The sequence below is a fragment of the Nothoprocta perdicaria genome, unplaced genomic scaffold (genome assembly GCF_003342845.1).
Source record: "Nothoprocta perdicaria isolate Ctin4 unplaced genomic scaffold, notPer1 scaffold_15, whole genome shotgun sequence".
In the NCBI taxonomy this organism is placed as follows: Eukaryota; Metazoa; Chordata; class Aves; order Tinamiformes; family Tinamidae; genus Nothoprocta; species Nothoprocta perdicaria.
This window is the reverse complement of record NW_020454649.1, coordinates 7,713,271-7,721,542: the sequence shown is the minus strand read 5'-3', so window position 1 is coordinate 7,721,542 and position 8,272 is coordinate 7,713,271.

The window sequence follows — 8,272 nt, the reverse complement described above, 5'->3', positions numbered from 1 at the left end:
CGCGCCGCCCCCGGAGCCCCCAGCTCCGCCCGGCAGCACCGCGGGGCTGCGGGGCGGGAGAGAGGGGGAGCCTTGCCCGGGGCCCCTCCGCTGCGCCCTGCGGCGAGCGCGGGTCTCTCCGCGCGCCCCGCGGCGCCTCCGCAGCCCAGGCAGCAGAGCCCGCAGTCCCGGGCGGCAAAAACGCGCTTGGCCTGGGGCGCCCCGAAGGCGAGCGGGGCCCCCTGCCTCGGCCCCGCGGCAGCGTCCCAGGACGCGCTCCAGCACCCGCGAAACCAGGTTTCTCGCACGGAGCCTCCTGCCCGGCTCAGTACACACAGTGCAGACCACGGCATCAATTACTTACAAAACATGCAGGTAAAAGCAAAGGGAGCCGGTTCTGCACAGAGCCTAAGCTGCTTGCCCCACCAAGCACCTGCTCATTTTGTTCATTTATAAACTACAAAGCAAGAGGCTAATTATCTCCTTTGTTTCCTTTGCAGATCAGGAACGTGTGAGCTTGGCACCCAGGACACAAGGCCAATAGCCCCTGTGCCCCCTCTCCCAGCAGCCTGGGAAGAGCTGTGATTTTTCCACCTCTCAATGGCCCTGTCTCCAAGATGAGAGGTGTTGGGGGCCTGGAGGCAGCGCTCCCCCCTCTCCCCTTCTGGGCAGCACAAGCCCTGGCCGCAGCCAGGACACCCCCTCACCCAGGGGGCTCGGCTGGTCCCAAAGAGGCAGCCCGAGTTTCCAACGGGCTCTTCTCTTTCCCTGCTGTACCAAGCAGCACCTCTGCCCCTGTCTTCCACAAGCTGCAAGCTGGTGATTTCAGTTCAGCTCTGTTTCCATCCACTTTCCGTTCCCCCAAAGCACCTGCATGTTCCTGTCCCATGGCCAATGCCTATTAACTCCTGTACAATGAAAGAAACCACTGTGCAGTGTCCCTAGCAGGGGTTGATCTACCTCCATTTTGGCGATGCGCTCAGCGCTTGCGTTGCAGCAGCTCTGGTCCCACAGCCTTGGAAGGAGGGCTGGGAGCAGAGCTTCTCAGGGCCTCAAGCCCAAAGCACAACCTGGCTGAGGCGAAGCAGCGCTGACACAACGCTGGATGAAGCCTAAGCCTCAGGTGGAGACCACAAAAGGATGGGGGTATCAATATCCTCGCTGAGAAAAATCTCTTTGGTTCACAAAGGTTCCCCTTTCTGAGCTGTAGACCACAAGCCATTTTCCCCAGCCCCGTCGCACCTCCCCGCAGGAGCTGGCAGGTACCAGGGCCCCAGCGCATGCTCCCTGCCTTCCTAAAGCAACTGCACTCCAAGTTTCCTTACAGCTGCTGCTCACCATGGTGTCTTTGCAAACCCAGCTGCTTCCTCCCCTGTTCCATCTCCGTCTTGCATTACCACATGTACTGCCTCAAGGCCTGAATTCTCTATCAGTCAAAACCAATGTTTTTTTCATTACCACTTTAGATCATACATTATTTTGTCCATTTTGAACACTGCTCTCCTTCTGCTCCATAACCTCACCCTCCTGATGACAGGTAAAACACACGGCTCCCCTCAGGTCACACAAGCGACAGCCAGTAACTCACCTCCTCACCAGCGACCTCCTTTCACCACCGCCCCGGCTCCGCTCTGCTAGCGCTTCTTGTGGCTGTGTTTGAAATGCTGCTTAACTCTTCAGCCTTCCCAATGAAAGAACCCATTTTGTACTAAATGCAGTTAAGAAGTGGTCCACAGAATAAGAAAAAAAAAATCCTACATAGTTGCAGAGGGTGTTATCTACCCCGGTTCTGTGAGGAGGAGGCATGCAGGAGCACGCATACCCACACACACACACACACGTGTGAGGGGGAACTGCCACTCTTTCATAAACATTTCAGTGAAAAAAAAGTCTAAGGTCAAATATTACCAGGTGAGTGTGACTTTTGAGGCGTTATTAGCATTGCTCCAGGCCCTAGCACGCTACAAACCATGAGTGAGATGTTTATTACGGCACCCCAAATGGTTAACGCTTTCATTTCACGCACATGCAGAGACCACCAGATGAGAACATCAATCCAAACCGCCAAGCCCCGTCTGTGCTTCCTGCAGTCACCTGCCTGGGAATCCTCCCTGCTTTCTGCTCCGTCTTTTCCCCCTGGCGCAAACATAATACCTTTTTGCTGCTACTGCCTAGTTATGTTTGAAGCAGCAATGCTCCAAAAAATGTATGTCTTGCAAAGTCTGAGCCCAGCAGAAATGTGACCTCGTTTGACTTGCAGGTGAACCAAAGTTCAGGGCCAGGGCAGCTGCTTCTGCTAGGAGAGAAACCCTGTGACGGCAGCTCTGATTTGATCGCTTTGGTATATTCATTTTGCGTGAATATAAGTGACTAAAAGTGCAGAGCCAAAGGGAAGGGGGGACAGGATTTCTAAGCCATCAGCATCTGCGAAGTCGTCACAGGGGACCCACACTGCCACAGGTCTGCAGCTCTGCTCAGAGAGCAAACAGCCTTGTCTGAACACGACCGGGGCACTTAGAGCACGCAGCGACCGTGCTCTCTCAGCACCTTTAGAGCAAGACTCCATCCACAGGCCAAACCATGGAGACATCTGATCACCACGTGCCAGCTCCCTTCCTCTCTGCCCACCCCAAGCTACTGGAGGGCCTGACGCTCACTTGCTGCAGCTCTCCTGGTAAGCCTCTTGATACACGTGAAGGTGAAGTATATGAAGGTCTTAAGAACGGCCTAAGGTTTTTCCAGAGACAAGTCGGACTTCAACCCACAGGCCCCAAACACGAACTAAGACACATCAAATCAACTCACTAAAGAGTAAGAAGATAAAGACTGGTTTCCATACCTATCTGAACTTAAAGGTCTGTCAGGATTCGCAGCCATCCATGTAACTGCATTAAAGATTTACTTTGCCTTCAACACAGCTTTGAGAAATATTCCAGTCAGAAGCAATTCCACTCAGAGAGCAGACTTCGGGGTTTTCTTTTTTTCATTTTCATTCTTTTCCCCTTATAAATAAGAAAATTTGCATGGAAAAAAAACCTTCAATACTTCATAGCTCATCTCCTTCTACTTACATGCCACCTGAAGTCACGATCTTTGGTTTATGGCCTAATTAGCTGCTATGGAAATAACATCAGCATAGACAGAGAAAATACTTGGGCTGTGATTTGCAGTCCTGTTTATTTAAGCCTGTGCACAAGTTACTTGTGCCGAAACCTCACTGCTTTTCAATGCTGTGCTCTGCCTAACCGCTGTCCTCACCTCCGCGTGAGCCTGCAAACACATCAGTCGCAATAAGTCGCGATTCAGACCGCATGCAATTGTTCACTCCCGTTTGAGCACCTGCACATGCAAACTACTGAGGGTGTCTGCAGAAGAAGAGTGGTCTCTAAGTCACAATGATCAAAAAAACTCCTTTAAAATATTTTGGATTAGGCCTAGCTGATTTTTGTCATCCTGTTATTTGCAACTCAGGATTTCTGTTTGATAGAGGAGGTGGCAAGTAGGGAAATTCCCTATTTCCCCAGCAATTTCTATTTCTTTTTATGTCCTAGACAGAGAAGATAATTGCTTGAGATGAAGGACAAGCAGTGGAAGTCACTGGACTCTCAAAAGGCAGTTACTTGTTCCTCTGCCAATGCCCCAATAGTAAAGAATGAGGGAACAGAAAGGAAGAGCACATCTGACACACTGCACAAGATGAGCTGTGGCCCAAAGAAAATATTTGTCAAGACCTATTTTTGTGGTGTCAGCAGGTCTTAGCAGCACGAAGGCAATTTATGTGCTAGTTTTCCCCAAATCAGGTTGCATTCTCTAACCTGAGAGATCAGCTGCTGTTCAAAGAAATACCACTTCAAACATCCATCCCGCACAGACGAGCCGCCTGTCAAGTATAAAGCACTCAATCAGACAAGGAAATCTTTAAACTATGCACACTTCTGAGAGCTGCTTAAAACGGGTATTTTTGTTTGCAAACGCAAACAAAGCAAAACAACAACTTATAAAGATCCAAGCACTGGGGTTCCCCAATTAATGCCTGCTTCTGTAAGTCTTTCTGGTCCAGAACCAAGACAGAGAATCCAGACTGGATTCTGTCTTTGCCTTAAAAACTTAGCCCTTAAAAAAAGGGCTAAGTTTTTCAAACCTAAGAGCACAAAGCTGAGTTCCTACAACCACATTTGCATTACATTGCCAAAGCAATGAAGGCCCAACAACATTCCCTGGCCTCCTGGCCCATGAGTGCTCAGCACTTCTGAGAAATAGATCACCAAGGTCCCCTTCAGTGAGGTACTTGAGCCCGGTTTTTCTGCATTGAGCCTGTTTGTGTACTTAAATAACAAGAACACTCTTAAATGCTTGACTGTATGTAGGCAAGTGCAGTTCAATGCTTTAAAAGCTGCAAATAAAGCTGGACTCTTGTCTACAGCCGCCCTACCAGAAGGGATTACACCCTGGGCCCACTGCTCTGCCTCTACTGAGCGAGCCCAGCAAGACAGACGGGCAGGCAGCAGGAGCAAGCCCGAGTGCCAGCACTGCTGGCTCTGGAGGACACGCTCCCACTTCCCAGTGAAGAGACCCCAATTTGCACCTAGCCTGACAATAAATATAACTTGTTTTCAAAAGAGTGCAGAAAATAAAATCTGCAAGGGAATATTAGTTCCCTTTGCATCTTGCGTTTGTTTCCTTTTCACCTGTGGGAGAGCTAGCAGCAGCCATGCTCCTAAATCTATCTTTGAGCAGGGGAAACATCCAGATAAATGATTTTAAACCAATGTGTAGGATTCACAATCCTGAACGACAGTTCAGTGAGCATAACAGTGATAGCACTTAGAATAAAAAAAAAAAAAAATCCATGTTGGAAGAGATAGTATCACCTGTACTTGGAAACCTTTCATCTGGATGTACTAGCTCTTATCAATACCACTTGACTTTTTTTTTTTTTAAATTACATTTCACCATCAAGCTCCGTACATAGCCTCACCTCCCTCAGGAAGGGCATGTCCCACAGCAAAAAGAGGCTTAAGGCAGCACGGATGTGATCCCTTCTCCACAGCATACACAGAAGCTCAGCTATCAAAGCTGCACTGTCCAAAACAGACCCTAGAAGCATCCCCTATTTACTGAGGCAGTTCAGAGGACGTAACTTTAAACACAGGACTTGTGACTTGTTTCAAATTGTATTAAGCACGTGCCCTTGGAGCTTTAATATAAAAGAAGATGAAGGATATTTCATGTATTAATTTCGATTCTCTGAGCACTTAAGTCTAACCTGCAAGTGCCCGTTTAGACCTTTCAAGCTGGTCGGTTCTGCACATTGTCTGAAACTCGGGATTTGTACAAATCTGAGCCTACAGCCACGTCTCCATGCTCAGTGTTTCCTTTTGGTTTACCTGGGCTTTCAGGCTTTCCCTACCCATATAAATCTAAAACTAGAGCACACACACACAAAAAAAAAAAAAAGCAAGGTCAACTTCTTCTCTTGCCTGACCTCTAAGGAACCTCTTTGCTATACTGTATTGGTTAGGATTTCTATGAAGGCAGATTTATTAAAAAAACTATATATATTTTGGAGGTATCAGATGGTAAAGAAGCCACGTGAAAGACAATTGGGGTGAGGGAGGTTGATATACATCCTCCCTGCTGACTCTCAGAGACAACAGGAAAGAGAAAGCAGACCCAGGCTCCCTAGTTTCCATATTCTGCAAGGCCAACACATCCCTGGGTTTAGACAGGATTTCTTATTGGATGAAGAAAGCTGCCACCCTTAGGAACTTCCTTATTTACTCTGCAGATGTTTCCAGGTATCTGAAGACCAAAGCAAACTTCCACACAGCTCTAGTATTGCTAAAATTCTTCTCTAAAATAGTGCCTAATTATGATCCAATTGCCTGGCAATCCCGAGAGGATTAGCCAGCCAGTGATGCCACACACAGCCAGGCCCACGGCCGCACGTGGTGCTTCCAGCTGCACGAAGCTGCTGTACTTAAAGTCACCAAGAGGCTGTCCTTGGTTTTTGCAGAACTGCAAAGTTCGTGCAACCAGGTGGCCCCGGAGGCAATTTTCTGTAATTATGTTCTAAACAAACAAAAAAATCTTTTCACATTAACATTAATTTCTGTAACCCAGCTTTAAAAACAGAACAAAACCCAAAATCAATCAATCTAACCAGCAGGTATGAATAAACCCCCATACAAACAGCAGACCCCTCTGTGGGCCTTGACTAAGGGTCCTGGGTCCTAATCCCAAATCCTTCACCAAACCTGTACAGATCAGGCTGGCAGCTCTGTTTGAACCAGCAAGAGCGGCCAAAACCATTCAAGTATTCACTTTGTACATTGATACTCTTACCCAATTTGATTGCCAACACAGTTGTATACACAGTTACACAGGGTGCCTCACCCTGGCTGGATGCCCCCCTGCACCTCGAGAAGGTCTCAAGATGATTCTGCAAACACACTCTGTGCGCGTGCTTGTAAGGCATGCACACGTGCATATGTGCTGGTGCCAGAGGATGTATTTTCACAGGAAACCAGTTCCTAAAGAAATTAACATGTACCTCTGATAAACGAGTTAGTAGATGTTTCTAATATTTATTTTTAAACTTTCTTGGGGAGCTGGATTTTGGGCTGAGCTGGAACCAGCAAAGCTCATGATGCTCTGGGGTAGCAGGGCCTGAATCTCTACCTAAATGGGTGCACTGAAGCATCATGCACTTAAAGTAGATGTGCTTTTAACAGCATATGCTAACCAGCCATCAGCTGTTGCAGTGAAATCCCCGGAGGCCCATGCTCCTCTGTCGTGATTCAGATGCATAAGCGAGATCCTCGGCTCCCCCCGCCCCAGAGCAGCTTAACTGCCAGGAAAGCAGAAGACCTATGCGAGTTTACACCATTGGCAACGCAGCCGACCATCCTGAAATGGCACAGGGTTGAGGCTCAGGCAAACACCATGGCTTTTTGTTTATGTTTCTCTTGTCCTCTTGCAGCAGGGCTCTGCTGCTGGCCTCGGCACGAGGAAGCCACCTCGCAGATTTGCCATCCCAGGGCAGCAGGCCGTGCTGCCGCCTCCCGCTCCTGCCGAACACTGTAGTTTAGAAGGATCAGGTCCTTAGCGATAGCCTGAATTTACACTTTATCAAGTGTTCTGAGGAGATGGACTATGTAGGTAAGGATAGGCCAGGCCAGAGGCATAGGGTGATGCCACATGGGACTACTATATATACATATATTTTTTTTCTTCTCTCTCCAGACAGAATCAGGTAAAAGGAGATGAGGATGCTGCAGGGCTCCTGAGCGGGAGATCTGTCACTGAGCCTGGAGAGCACAAAGGTAAATTTTTGAGAAAGCTTTTCATTTACGGATAATTTAAAGCCATCTCCCTGCAGTAGCTGTAAATTAGCTACGTATGAGGCACCAGCAGCAACTTGCCTGGCTGCTCTGAGCTCCCTTCTGTGCTGAGCTCGTACAGACAGAAGAGCTCAATTTGCCTCCCAACATGTCCAGCAAGTGCAAACACCTTGGAAAACAACCACCCAAAAGTGAACAGCCAAGTTTACAGGCTCCAAAAGTCATTTCACATGAAGTCAATGACTGCTTTTGTAATGCATACATGGGAACACAACCCAGCCCAAACAGGTCCTGCAGTACAAGCCAGCGCTTTCAAAAGGTCAAAGGAAAAAGCTGCCAAGGGGATACAACAAAATACGTCAAGTGGCTTGTGTTAGCAGATGTTACAGCAAGTAAAGCATACATGAAATAGATCTCAATAAACATACCCTTCAGCTCCTTTTCCCCCCTTCTTTGTTACTGACACTTATATTATAAATCAATATGGTTTTGGCTCTCAGAACTCTTGTTCCATCTACTTTATGAAGACATCCTTAATAAATCATATCTGACAGGATAAATCATGCCTTACCACAAATGAGATTTTGAGGAACCCTACTCCAAATGCAGCTGATTAGCAGAGGCAGTAAGAAGGGCCACAATTTACATTCCAATCTCATCTGTATTATTTTTAGCACACACGTTCTCAAAGTAAAGAAGAGCAAACAGACTCGCTTACTGCATCTCGACACACCTTAAAAACAGGCAAACACAAAGACCTTATGTAATTCCCACTAACCTTCTAGAGAGGCACACAAGAGCCATGTTTCCTAGCGCAAACATGAGAAACACTCCAGCTGATCTTATAAGCATATTCCACGCCTGAGCTGCACATTCTGGCTTTCAGAGTAAACCACCAAGTGTAATTTCTGCCTCAAAGGTTGCACTAACAATGAGGAGAGCTCTGGATC